The sequence below is a fragment of the Capricornis sumatraensis genome, chromosome 1 (assembly GCF_032405125.1).
Source record: "Capricornis sumatraensis isolate serow.1 chromosome 1, serow.2, whole genome shotgun sequence".
Taxonomy (NCBI): Eukaryota; Metazoa; Chordata; class Mammalia; order Artiodactyla; family Bovidae; genus Capricornis; species Capricornis sumatraensis.
Window position 1 is genome coordinate 257,521,661 of NC_091069.1, and position 14,711 is coordinate 257,536,371.

Below are 14,711 nucleotides of genomic sequence, written 5' to 3' on the forward strand. Positions count from 1 at the left end.
CGTAGTGGGAAATGATCAGATTCTGGGTATGTTTTAATGCTGGAGTCAACAAGATTTGCTGAATGGGTTAGATGGAGTGTGAGCAACAGAGAAAGTAGGAAATGATAAGAGTGCCCAGTCAAGAGACGTAATTATTACTTGAAATCTTGAAGACTTCAAATATGCATGATGAGGTTGTGATAAGTGGGGGAGTATTTTAGATTTGTACAACTTTATAGTTGTGTCCCTACTTGATATTCATGTTTATTGTGTGCCTAATTTGGTCTGGATCCGAAAAGAAAGCTATTAGAAATCAAAATTGAATCTATGTACATGAAAAGATGTGGGGAACCTTTGGTGCTTTTCTCATTATCAGTTCATTGACCATGCTCTGTCAGTTTAAGTCATGTCCAACTCTTTGCAACCCCACGGACTGCACCACACCAGGCTCTTTTGTCCCCGCTCTCCTGGAGTTTGCTCAAGTTTATGACCATTGAGTCATTGATGTCTAATCATTGACCACTGACCATTTGACCAGTAACCACAAAATGGTCAACAAAATATCTTTGATAAACTAAAATAATTAATAAGTTTACTCCTTACCCACCTGATATGATTTTGTTCTGTTAATTTTTTTTAAAGAGCTCTAATTTTTGCAGCACGCTTAGTTATTTTTCATGTTCATTCACTCTTGGCACTGTGTTGGTCAGAACATATATTGAAAACCAGTAAAAGAATCTTGGCTCCTTGAGGCAATTTTTTTTGTCAGTATTTAAATGAAATTTTCAAACCTTGCAAGAGGTTTTCCAGTGAACACACATGCTTGCGGCAAGACTCTAAATAGTTAATAATTTTACTTTATTTGGTGTGTCGTATAATTATCCATCTTCCTATCAATTCATCTTTTAAAAATGTATTTCAGAGTGAGTCACAGATATCAGAACATTTCTCCTAAAAATTTCAGCATGTATATTGCTAATATTTGTTTATAGTTCTCCTTTTCTTCTTGGGCATAAAGTTTGTATGCCGTGAAGCACACAGATCTTAACCATTTCAAAAGATCCAGCAAATACACATACTTGGGCAACTTAAAAACCACTCTCAAGATACAGAACATAACTAGAATGTTCCGTCATGTTCCTTTGCATAAAATGCCTGCCTCCTCCCTGCCTACAGCCATTCTTTTGATTTCCCCCCACCATTATTAGCATTTTGATTGTTTTAACAACCTCCTCTGATAACTATTTTCCAAATGGTTCTTTGTTATTATCATCATTAGTTGTATTCATTATTGGTTTTATTAGGAGGATAAGTTTAATTGATTGGAGTAAACCTCTCAAGTAAAAACTTGGAATCATCCATTAGCTTTGCAAAAACCTCTGTTGTTAATTCCAGATGATTTTTTATCACAGAGCCATGCCTTTGTCCCAGTGTCATATTTTAGGCAGTGGTCTACCAGAAAATGTGGCAGTTCAACTGACAGTAACTGTAGTCTTTGGAACGTTTGTATGATGTTTAGGAGAATGGGTGTCCTCTGGACACAGCTGCTTTCTCGTCTGTAAGAGCAGACTGTAGGCCTTAGCTTGGAGAGGCTTCATTCCAGGTGCAGGGAGAGAAAGAGGGCGAGGGAATAGGGAGTGTTGCCCTCATCACATGCCTTTGTGAGCTGATGGAGGAGAAGGAGGCCTTCGTAGCGGTGCTGTGTTTTCTTAGGCAATCTCACTAGTACGTTCTGAGTGCCTGGGCATTCCCCTCATGCAGTGTGTTGGCTGACCACCCCGTTGCAGCTCTTACTTTCTCCTTGAATTGCATTGGTGATTTAGGCCATCTGGATCTTAGCTCTGGCGTTTGCTTCTTTCTTATTTCAGTTAAACTTTTAGTTTTTCCCTTGGGGACTAATTCTTGAAAAATTGCTGTTTTTTTTTTTTTTAACTTTTATGTAGATTTTAAAAATTTAATCCTTTGTAGTATTCTAAACTGTATTTTCCATATATGCTGTTTGTGCTCCCCCCATTTTTGGCTCATTTAGCTTCTTGATTTTAGGAAACACTGATGTATTTGGTACTTGCCAAATTTGATGGTAAAACATCTAAGTAGAGTGTTATTCCAGTGAAGAGTTGTGCAAGAAAGTTATCAGTGTTAGGATTACATAGTTTAGAGTCCGAGATAGTATTAGAAGTTGAAGTTTTTGAGTGATATGGCTGCCCTGAAGTAAAGGGTTAACCTGAGGCCTGAACTTTACAAAATTGAATTTTGGGGACAGGAATAGAGCAGTCAGAAAAGAAGAGAGAAGAAACCATTTAAGTTATGTCATACTGCAACACAAGAGAGCATTTAAGAAAGAGATTTATCAGCAGCTCTAACATTTTTATTGATTTTTAATCACAGGATAAGTGCTTTACAGTATTGTTTTGATTTCTGCCAAACATCCACATAAATCAGCCATAGGTACATATATGGCTCCCTCTTGAATCTCCCTCTCACCCCTCACCCCATCCCACTCCTATAGGTTGTCACAGAGCCCCAGTCTGGGACTCGCAGAATCCCCATCAGACAGCAGACTCCCGCTGGCTCTCTGTTTACACATGGTCGTGCGTGTGTTTCCATGTTACTCTCTATTTGTCCCGCCCACCCCTCCCCCGCTGTGTCCACACGTCTCTAATCTCCATCTCCACTGCTGCCGTGCACATAGGCTCATCAGTACATCTCTCCAGATTCCAGATATGTGTCAGTATATGATACTTGGTTTTCTTTCTTACGTATTACTTCACTCTGAATAATAGGCTCTCTGTTCATCCACCTCATTAGAACTGACTCAAATGGGTTCCTTTTTATGGCTGAGTGATATTCCATTGAGTATATATATACCAAAGCTAGCTTTATCCATTCATCTGTTGGTGGACATCTAGGTTGCTTCCATGTCCCAGCTGTTGTACATAGTGCTGCAGTGAACATTTGGGTACACGTGTCTTTTTCAGTTATGGTTTTCTCAGGGTATATGTCCAGTAGTTGGCTTGTCGGGTCCTACAGTAGTTTTATTCCTGATATTTTAAGGAATCTCCATATTGTTCTCCATAGTGGCTGTATCAGTTTACATTCCCACCAACAAAGCAAGAGGGCCCCTTTCCTCCACACCCTTTCCAGCATTTACTGTTTGTAGATTTTTTAATGATGGCCATTGTGACCCATGTGAAGTGGTATCTCACTGTAGTTTTGATTTTCATTTCTCTAATAATGAGCAGTGTTGATCATCTTTTTATGTGTTTATTGGCCATCTGTTTGTCTTCTTTGGAGAAATGTTTGTTTAGGTCTTTTCCCCACTTTTTGATTGGGTTGTTCGTTTTTATAGTATTGAGTTGCATGCTGCTGCTGCTGCTAAGTCGCTTCAGTCGTGTCTGACTCTGTGCGACCCCATAGACGGCAGCCCACCATGCTCCCCCGTCCCTGGGATTCTCCAGGCAAGAACACTGGAGTGGGTTGCCATTTCCTTTTCCAGTGCATGAAAGTGAAAAGTGAAAGGGAAGTCGCTCAGTCCTGTTGGATTCTTAGCGACCCCATGGACTGCAGCCCACCAGGCTCCTCCATCCATGGGATTTTCCAACCAGGAGTACTGGAGTGGGGTGCCATTGCCTTCTCCATGAGTGGCTTGTATATTTTGGAAATTAATCCTTTGTTGTTTCATTTGCTTATTGTTTTCTCCCATTCAAAGGTTGTCTTTTCTTGCTTTTTTTTTAATTTTTAACTGTAAAAAACTGGGAGCAAACTAAAGATTCAGCAGTAGGAATGAAACTGGATAAATAAGTGATTATTGTGGAAATAAAGTGATTGCTGTAGAAATACATTTTTTTGATAAAGAATATATTGATACAGTGTGTGAAAATACAGGTTTGAGGAGTCAGTTTAAGAACTTATGTAGGATTTCTGTTTTTAGAATGACAGAATACGAATTTTCAAAAATCTTTTCCTCCTTAAAAACAATGAGAACGCTGGCAAAAACTGTCAAAATCAACTGTTTCAGAATACTAGAAATTCAAGTCCTTCATCAATCTGAAAATTGTTGTTTGAGAATAACGGCTGACTCTGAGAACAGCGAGCCATGTATGTGAGCCCTGATTTCATCCCCCACTACTTCCATGCTGGACAGTGGCTTGGAAAACTTACAGTCCCACAACTACAGTAACCATGAAAACCAACAGCTTAGTAGCCAGGGACGGGGGAGCCTGGTGGGCTGCCGTCTATGGGGTCGCACAGAGTCAGACACGACTGAAGCGACTTAGCAGCTTAGCAGCAGCAGTAGCCACTGGAGGGGTCATAATGGCTTTGGAACTCCTGCAAAGCCCCGTTTCCAGAGAATTATCACTGTTTGACCAGCTTGCTGTAAACCTCCATGATCAGGGCCTGTCCTGACTTTATTTGACCTGTTACTTTGTTCTTGAGGAAAAACTACCCATGGAACATTTGTTGCAATTATTTGGGATTTGTTTAACATTGCATCTGCCTGAGGTGGCAGTCCCAGTTGTATGTAGCTAAGAAGAGGCTGACGAGAAACTTTAAAGCAAGTGTGCGGTATCAGTAGGGGCTTTTGAAGTTTGGATGTATGCATGGGTATCTGTAAGACCACATGCACTTGCAGAGTTGTGTGTAAGCCCAAGGAAACTCCGGAGGCTGCAGGTTCTCACCTGTGGCCGACCTTGAGCCTCTGTGTGAGCAGGAGATGAAGGATGAGGCCGAGCTGTGAACTGCTTTGTTGAAGGTGTGCCGCAGCTATAGCACAGAGAGCCTCACAACGGCTGGACCCGCATCAGTTCACGAGATGCAAGGGAATGTCGTTGTTGTTTAGTCAGTAAGTTGTGTCTGACTTTTGCAACCCCATGGACTGTAGCCCGCCAGGCTCCTCTGTCCATGGAATTTCCCAAGCAAGAATATTGGAGTGGGTTGCCATTTCCTTCTCCAGGGCATCTTCCCAACCCAGAGACCAAACCCATTTCTCCTGCATTGGCAGACGGATTCCTTAATGACCCCAGGAAATGTCATTAGCGGATAACTAATTTAACTAAAGAGAGAGTTCAGTGGCCGCACATGAGAAATAAAGACTTTGTAGAACTGGTCTCTAGGCAAGTCACTAAATAAGCAGTGACATTGGTGTCTTATTTCTGAAGTCAATACATACCAGTTAAAATGTCTAGTTTTGGACAAAAGTTAAAAGTAAGGCAAAGAAATAGGGAAATATGTCCTACATACAGGAAGAAATGCAGGCAGTAGAAACAGTACCTCACTAATCCAAGAAATTGGACTTTCTAGACAATAACTTTAAATTAGTGATTAAAAATATGTTCAAAGAATTAGAAGAAATCCTGTCTGAAGGATTAAAAGGAAATTATGAGAAAAATGTCTCAACAGATAGACAATGTCAGTAAAGGGATAGAAATGACAAACAGAAATCCTGGCATTCAGAAGTATAATAACAGAAATGAAGAGTTCAGGGCTGAACAGCGGATTTCAACTGGCGAGAGAAAAAACCAGGGTCTTGAAAATAGATCAGTTGACATCCATTCAGAGGTATGAAAACTAGAAGAGAATAAAGAACACCGAACAGAGCCTCCGAGGCCTGTGGACCGCCGTCAGGGGCACCAGCATACACATGATAGTCCCGGAAGGTGAGGAGAGAGAAAGGAGCAGGAAGATGCTAGAAGAAGTGTGGCTTGAACCACCCCCGCCCCAGATTTGGTGAGAAACATTAAGCTGCACACTTGAGGAGCTCAGCTAACTCCAAACAGGACAGAGGTCAAAGAGAGCCATGCGAGAGACATGATAAGCAAATTGTTGACAGAAAATCTTGAAGCAAAAGAGAAAGGAGACTCATCTTGTACAAGGACCTTCAGTAAGGTTAAGAGCTGACATTTAATCAGAAATGCTGGAGCCCAGAAGTCACTGAGGTGATATATTCAGAGTCTTAGAAGAAAAAGACTGATGGTCAGTAATTCTATATCCAGCAGAATTGTCTTTCAGAAACAAAGGAGAAATTAAGATATTCCAAGGTAAATAAAAACAGGGAATTTATTGCCAGCAGATTTTCCCCGAAGGAAATACTGAAAGGAGTCTATCGTGCCAACAGGAAAGGACATGAGACTAACTTGAACCACATGAGGAAATAAAGAGCCTTGAGTAAAGGTATCAGTAGATACAGGAGTGAACATAAGATGGTACAAGTTAAGTTTTTTTCTGTAACTCTTTTTTACCGGCTATCTCCTTTAAAAGAAGACTATGTAAAGAAATAATTATAAAACTGCGTTGACAGGCTTATAATGCATAAAGGTATAATTTGTATGACAATAATAGTACAGATGAGAGAGGAGGGAGCAGATACATTGGAGCAAAATTGGTGCTCATCTGATTGTTTTTAGATGTTGATCGTATTTTCCAGGGAAACCACCAAAAGAAACCCTTAAAAACATTTAGTAAAACTAAAAAATGTGTAATAAAGGAAATCAGGGCTTAAAATTATGTACTAGAAAATATGTTTATAACACAAGGCAGCAGTGGTGGACTAGAACAACAACCCCCCCCCCAAAAAAAAAACCCATGTAAGACGTAGAGAGAACGAACAGAAAAATGTCAAACGTAAGCCCTACCTTATTGCTAATCCCATTAAATATAGTCAGAAAGCAGAATTGGCAGGAAGTAAGACAAAAGATGATATGACTGTTGCCCACGAGAGATAATAGTTTAAATTCAAGAGATGCAGTGTGAGAGTAAAGGGGCTGAAAATGGTACACCATGCAGACAGTTTCTAAAGGAGCTGGAGTGGCTAAGCTTACCTCAGACAACATTTTAACACAAAAATCAATTCTAGAGATAGACAAGGATACTTTATAACGATAACAGGGTCAGCCCATGGGGAAAACATAGCAATTACAAGCAGGCTGCTAACAGCAGAGCCCCTGCATGGAGGAAGAATGGACAACATTGGAGGGGAAGACAGTTCAGCAGTAATAGTTGGAGACTTTAATGCTCTTCCTGTAATAAGAGTTGAGCGCACTGCAGACCTACCAGGTCCAGCATCTATAGAGCACTCTACCTGACTGCAGCAGATTACCTAGGACAGACACCAAGCTTCAGTAAATGTAAAGGCACTAAGCTGTGTCAACATGCATGTTCTTTAACCATGGTGAAATGAAACTAGATTTGGGGGATTTACAGGTTTGTAGAGGTTAAGCAGTGCATGCAAAATGACCAGTGGTTCAAAGAGAAATTAGAGAAATACTTTAAGATGATTGAAAATGAAGATACAACAAACCAAAACTTAAGGGTACAATTAAAGGAGTATTCAAGGAGAAGTTCATAGCTGCATGCAGCTGTATTTAAAAAGAAGAAAAATCATGAATCAGTAACTTAGCTTTAACCTTAAATCTAGAAAAAGAAGAGCAAAGTAAACCCAAATCAAGTAGAAGGAAGGAAATCATAAAAGACCAAAGAAGAAACGCATGAAATAGGGAATAGAAAGTAAAGGAGAAAAACCAGCAAAAGCAGAAGTTGGTTCTTTGGGAAGGTCAGAATTGGCAAACCTTTTCTACAATAACCAGTTTAAAAAGGGAGAATTACTAAAGTTAAAACTAGGAAGGAGAGAGGGGACGTTACTGCTGAGTACATCACTACGGAGCACAGAGGAATACTATGAACAATTGTATGCTGACAAATGAAATAACCTAGATGAAATGGACAGATCAGATTCCTAGAGAGATACAACCTATCAGAGGTAATCAAGAAGAAATAGAAAACCTGAATATTCAGACCTATAAAAGTAAGATTAAATTAGTAATTAAAAGAAGAACTTCCCACAAAGAAGAGCCCAGGCTGAGATGGGTTCATTGTGAATGCTACCAAATACTTAATGAATTAATGCCCATCCTTCAAAACCTTTTTCAAAAAAATAGATGAGGAAACATTTCCTGACTCATTCTGTAAGGGCAGTGTTACCCTGATACCACAACCAGGCAAAATATATCACCAGGAAACAGCAGACCAAGACACATAGGTGATATGAGCATTAAAATCCTCAACAAAATACTAGTAAACTGAATTCAGCATGTTAAAAGGATAATATACCATGACCAAGTACAGTTTATCCCAAGATTGCAAACCCTTTCAACACTTGAAACAGTCAGTGAATATATCACATTAATAGAATAAAGGATGAAGACCACAGATGATCCCAAAAGATTCTTAGAAAGAATTTGATAAAATCTAGACAGCAAAATGGATGTCTGAGAGGCCTTACAAATAGCTGTGAAAAGAAAAGTGAAAATGAAGTCACTCAGTCGTGTCCGACTCTTTTCAACCCCATGGATGGTAGCCTGCCAGGCTCTGCGGTCCATGGGATTTTCCAGGCAAGAATACTGGCGTGGGCTGCCATTCCCTTCTCCAGGGTATCTTCCCAACCCAGGGATCAAACCCGGGTCTTCTGCATTGCAGACAGAGACTTTACTGTCTGGGCCACGAAAAGCAAAGGAGAAAAGGAAAGATATAAGCATGTGAGTGCAGAGTTCCAAAGAATAGCAAGGAGAGATGAGAAAGCCTTCCTCAGCAATCATTGCAAAGGAATTGAGGGAAACAACAGAATGGGAAAGACCAGAGATTTCTTCAAGAAAATTAGAGATTCCAAGGGAACATTTCATGCAACGATGGGCTCGATAAAGGACAGAAATGGTATGGACCTAACAGAAGCAGGAGATATTAAGAAGAGGTGGCAAGAATACGCAGAACTCTACAAAAAAGATCTTCAGGACCCAGATAATCACGATGGTGTGATCACTCACCTAGAGCCAGACATCCTGGAATGTGAAGTCAAGTGGGCCTTAGGAAGCATCACTATGAACAAAGCCAGTAGGGATGATGAAATTCCAGTTGAGCTGTTTCAAATCCTGAAAGACGATGCTGTGAAAGTGCTGCATTCAATATGCCAGCAAATTTGGAAAACTCAGCAGTGGCCACAGGACTGGAAAAGGTCAGTTTTCATTCCAATCCCAAAGAAAGGCAATGCCAAACAATGCTCAAACTACTGCACAATTGCACTCATCTCACACGCTAGTAAAGTAATGCTCAAAATTGTCCAAGCCAGGCTTCATCAATACGTGAACCATGAACTTCCAGATGTTCAAGCTGGTTTTAGAAAAGGCAGAGGAACCAGAGACCACATTGCCAACATCCGCTGGATCATGGAAAAAGCAAGAGAGTTCCAAAATAACATCTATTTCTGCTTGATTGACTATGCCAAAGCCTTTGACTGTGTGGATCACAAGAAACTGTGGAAGATTCTGAAAGAGATGGGAATACCAGACCACCTGACCTGCCTCTTGAGAAACCTGTATGCAGGCCTGGAAGCAACAGTTAAAACTGGACATGGAACAACAGACTGGTTCCAAATAGGAAAAGAAGTCCATCAAGGCTGTATATTGTCACCCTGCTTATTTAACTTCTATGCAGAGTACATCATGAGAAACGCTGGACTGGAAGAAACACAAACTGGAATCAGGATTGCCGGGAGAAATATCAATAACCTCAGATATGCAGATGACACCACCCTTATGGCAGAAAATGAAGAGGAACTACAAAGCCTCTTGATGAAAGTGAAAGAGGAGAGTGAAAAAGTTGGCTTAAAGCTCAACATTCAGAAAACAAAGATCATGGCATCTGGTCCCATCACTTCATGGGAAATAGATGGGGAAACAGTGGACACAGTGTCAGACTTTATTTTTTTGGGCTCCCAAATCACTGCAGATGATGATTGCCACCATGAAATTAAAACACACTTACTCCTTGGAAGAAAAGTTATGACCAACCTAGATAGTATATTCAAAAGCAGAGACATTACTTTGCCGACTAAGGTCTGTCTCGTCAAGGCTATGGTTTTTCCTGTGGTCATGTATGGATGTGAGAGTTGGACTGTGAAGAAGGCTGAGCGCCGAATGATGGATGCTTTTGAACTGTGGTGTTGGAGGAGACTCTTGAGAGTCCCTTGGACTGCAAGGAGATCCAACCAGTCCACTCTGTAAGGAGATCAACCCTGGGATTTCTTTGGAAGGAATGATGCTGAAGCTGAAACTTCAATACTTTGGCCACCTCATGAGAAGAGTTGACTCATTGGAAAAGACCCTGATGCTGGGAGGGATTGGGGGCAGGAGGAGAAGGGGATGACAGAGGATGAGGTGGCTGGATGGCATCACTGACTCGATGGTCGTGAGTCTGAGTGAACTCCGGGAGATGGTGATGGACAGGGAGGCCTGGCATGCTGTGATTCATGGGGTCGCAAAGAGTTGGACATGACTGAGTAACTGAACTGAACTGAAGCAATAAAAAAGAAAACCTATTAGAACTATCGAATGATTTCAACAAAAAGTTGTAGAACATATCATATAGTGTTTATATATTATAAAAGTCAGTTGGATTTCTGCATGCTAACAATGAGCTGTGGGCTTCCCAATAACTCAGATGGTAAATCACCTGCCTGCAATGCAATGTAGGAGATCTGGGTTTCATTTCCTGGGTCGGGAAAATCCCCTGGAGAAGGAAATGGCTACCTACTCCAGTATTCTTGCCTGGAGAATCTTATGGACAGAGGAGTCTGGCAGGCTACAGTCCACAGAATCGCAAGAGTCCGACACAACTTAGCTGCTAAACCACCACCACCAACAATGAACAATCCAAAGATGAACTACAGAAACAAGAGCATCAGAAACAATGAAGTACTGAAGAATAAATTTAACAGAAAAATACAAGACTTGAATACTGAAAGCTACAAACATCACTGAAAGAAATATTTTAAAATATTTATAGAAGACCTAAGTAGAAACACATCCCATGTTCATTCAGTGAAAAACTTTTGTTCTTTGTTAATATAGCTGACATCCCCAAATTGATCCTCAGGTTTTCCCTATGAAATTTCCATCTACTCCTTTCTACAGAAATTGACATTCTGATCCTAAAATTCATGAAGAAATGTGAAGGACTTAAATAGCAAGACAGTCTTAAGGAAATAACTGAGTTGGAGAAATCACACTTCCAGATTGGCCACAAAGCTACAGCAGTCAAGACACTGTGTTACTGGCATAGGGATAAATGCATTAGTCAGTGGGCTAGAACTGACATGCAGAGGCACGTTTATGGTCACTGCTTTCTGACACAGGTGCCAGGACAGCTGAGTGTGGGGAAGAATAGCCTGAACAGATGGTGTAGAGATTACTGGGCAATTGCATGCTAAAGAATGGTTTGCAGATAATTTTTCAAAATGGATCATAGACCTGAATGTAAGAGCTAAACCGTAAAACTTGTAGAAGAAAACATAGGCATGTTATTCTTCATGACCTTGGATTTAGGCAGCTCAGATGGTAAAGAATCCACCTGCAATGCAGGGGACCCTAGTTCAATTCCTGGGTCGGGAAGATCTGCTAGAGAAGGGATAGGCTACCCACTCCAGTATTCTTGGGCTTCCCTGCTGGCTCAGCTGGCAAAGAATCCACCTGCAATGAGGGAGACATGGGTTTGATCCCTGGGTTAGGAAGATCCCCTGGAGACAGAAAAGGCTACCCATTCCAGTATTCTGGCCTGGAGAATTCCATGGACTGTATAGTCCATGGGGTCTCTAAGAGTCAGATACAGCTGAGCAAGTTTCTCTTCTGAAATATGCCACCAAAACACCCAGTGACAAAAAATAGATGTGATTTCATCAAAATTATAAACATTTGTGCTTCAAAGGAAAGTGAAAGGACAACCCACAGAATGAGATAAATAATTTTAAATCATATGTTTAAATACTCTGAATATATAAAGAAATGTTTTAACTCAACAGTAAGAAAACAAGTAATTAAAAAGCAGAGGATTCCGATAGAGTTGGCCCTTCATACCTGTGGGTTCTGTGGATTCAGTCAACCAGGGATAGAATATTTTCTGTTGGTATGCACCCCTTGGATACAGAGGGCCTAGAGGAGCTAGTGCATTGACTGATTCTGGAATCTGCTGGGGGTCCTGGAGCCAGTCCCCCAAGAACATGAAAGGGCAACCGGGAGGCATGGGAAAAAGGTACTCTGCATCTTTAGGGGAATACAGATCAAAACCACAGTGGGATACACATCACATCCACTAGAATGACTGTAATCAAGAAGACAAGAACAAGTGCTGGAGACGATGTGGAGAAATTAGCACCTTTGTACTTTGCTGGTATGAGTGTAGAATGATGCAGCACGTTTGGAAAAAGGGTTGGCAGTTTCTCAAATGCTAATCATAGGATTACCTGTCACCCTGCGGTTTTACTCCTAGGTATAAACCCAGGAGAGTTGAAAACATTTGTTCACATGAACATCTATAAATGAGTGTTCACAGTAGCATTATTCATAATAGCCAGAAAGTGGAAACCATAATGTCTATCAGCTATTGAATGGATAAGCAAATATAGTATATCCATATAGTGGAATATTATTTAGCCATAGAAGGGATAAAATGCCCATGCATGCTTCAGGTCACTGAGTTGTACACTTTAAAATGTTATACTTGATGACATATAAATTGTATTTCAGCAAGGCTGCTATTAAAAAGTGAACTAGAGAGGCATGATTAATTAATATGTAAAATGTTCCATGTTTATTTATAAATCAAATATAAATATATTGTAATATGCATAGAAAACTCTTTGGGAAGCTATATAATAATGTCTGTAGTGTTCCTCTGTGGGTTTCCCAGATACCTCAGTGCTAAAGAATCCGCCTAACAATTCAGGAGACTGGGGTTCAATCCCTGGGTCCAGTCCCTGGGTCGGGAAGATCCCCTGGAGATGCCGGGAGCCAGCATGGGAGATCCCACCCATGACAAGGTCATGCGGAGAGGCCTGATGAGCAAGGCGAGTCAGGTCTCAAGGGGTCCTCTGTCTGAGCATCTACCGCGAAACCAAAATCTGTCTGTTTACTGTCTGCTATACTATACTCTTCTGACATTACCATCTTTCTCTGGAAAAAGTTAACTCAGAGCTCCAGTTAACAGTCTCCTGCATATAAAAAGAATGTCTCGGTTTAAACCCCTTTGATGGCTTTCTAACTTATCTGACCGGTCTGCCTGGACTTTTACAGCTTGCGGATTGGTTTACAGCCCCCAACCATGAGAGGCAAGAAGCTTAAAGCATCTTAAAGGTATAGAGCCTTTTAGAGTTAAGAATTAGTTTGGTGAAGAGTTTGTTGAGTTAATGTTTGCTGCCAGGCCTCCATATCCTTTATCTTTTAGGCACCTGGGAGGATATTAATCAATGTAATCAGGATGCAGAAATAGGAATATAGTAGTTTTGATGTTAGCAACACTAGACTTTTGAGTTAATTAATTTTCTCTTTGTTATAAACCACTGTACTCCACTTTCTTGTTATAAATTATTGTGTCCTTGCTATGTAAGAATGTAACTTTTATTTAGTGCTTTCTGAGAGGGGCACCAGACTTTGGGAAGAACAGCGCTATTACCCTTATCAGAAAAGGGCTGTAAAATGCTAATTTGCCTTCTGGCCAGAAGATGATGTAAATCACCTAAGACTTGTGTATACAACTAGGTATACAGAGAGAAAGCCTGGTCTCGATGAGTCAGGGCTGTTAACACTGCATAATTTTGTATTATCCATTGATCTCTATGTAGAATCAAAAGTATAAAAGGCCTTTCTGAACAATAGAGGATGGGCAAGTCACTGGAAAGACTGGTCCCCCCCCCGTCTTCTTTTCTTACTCTGTTTTCAGGCTGAATTCCCACCTGGGGCGTGGAGGCTTGCCATGTCTACTTGCCCTGGCTTCTAAGACCCATGAGAGGGAGCCCAAGGCGGGGCACCCTCCGCTATTCAAATGGGCGCCGGTGGCCTAACATAGATGGTGCAAACCTCTTGTCCTGAGGTTTTATTTGTTCTCCACGTAAACCAAGTTATTCAGCCTCTTTTCTCTACTAATTTTCCTACTATACTATTTCTTCCTAATCTCTTTTTATATTTCTAAATAAGTAAGTTTTTCCTTGCCTACTCTGTCTCCGCTTCGAATTACCCTGGATCCACCGGGGCGGGACCCTGGTAGAGAACGAAATGGCAGTCTACTTCAGAATTCTTGTCTGGGAAATCCCATGGGCAGAGAAGCCTGGTGGGCTACAGTTCATGGGGGTTGCAGAGAGTCAGACGCAACTTAGCAACTAAACAACAAAAGTGTTTCTCTCTGGGTATTAGAATTATGTTTTTACTTCTTTTTACAAAAAAATAGTTTTTGTATATTTAAGATGTATTAACTTGTATAATAAATTTTAGAAGATAGAGGTGAATAAATTTGGTGTTTTGGGGCTTGTGACCTTTAAGGAGTGGGCCCTTGGAAGGCTGAGTATGTGACCCTTGTGGAGGGCGATAAAAGAGGAACTCTGTAGTGGAGGCAGGCAGGCACTGCTGGTCATATTCAGGAAGTTTGGTGGTAAATTTAAAGGAGGGGGACAAACAGCTTGAGAGGTCAGTGTGTGTGTGGGAGAGACTGAATATTATAGTAAAACTGTGTGTTAATAAATGTTTCATGATTTACATGTTAATTGAGCTATGCTATGTCCTGCTTAGGAATGTTGGGCTGTAAATGGGTAAACTGAGATGCAGTGCAGGTCAAGTGGCTTAACTCAAATCATACTGGTGGTCAGTTAGTGGAACTCAGCCCTATGATTCCAAAGCCAGTGCCGTCCTGCTGTGGCA

The 14,711-nt window shown here is 40.9% G+C and overlaps 1 protein-coding gene across 1 annotated transcript in view; it reads left to right on the forward strand.

The window, feature by feature from the left end:
- The window catches only part of LOC138093134 (phosphoinositide 3-kinase regulatory subunit 4), a 76,242-nt gene that overhangs the window by 47,606 nt on the left and 13,925 nt on the right, over positions 1-14,711 (forward strand). The window lies entirely within an intron of this gene.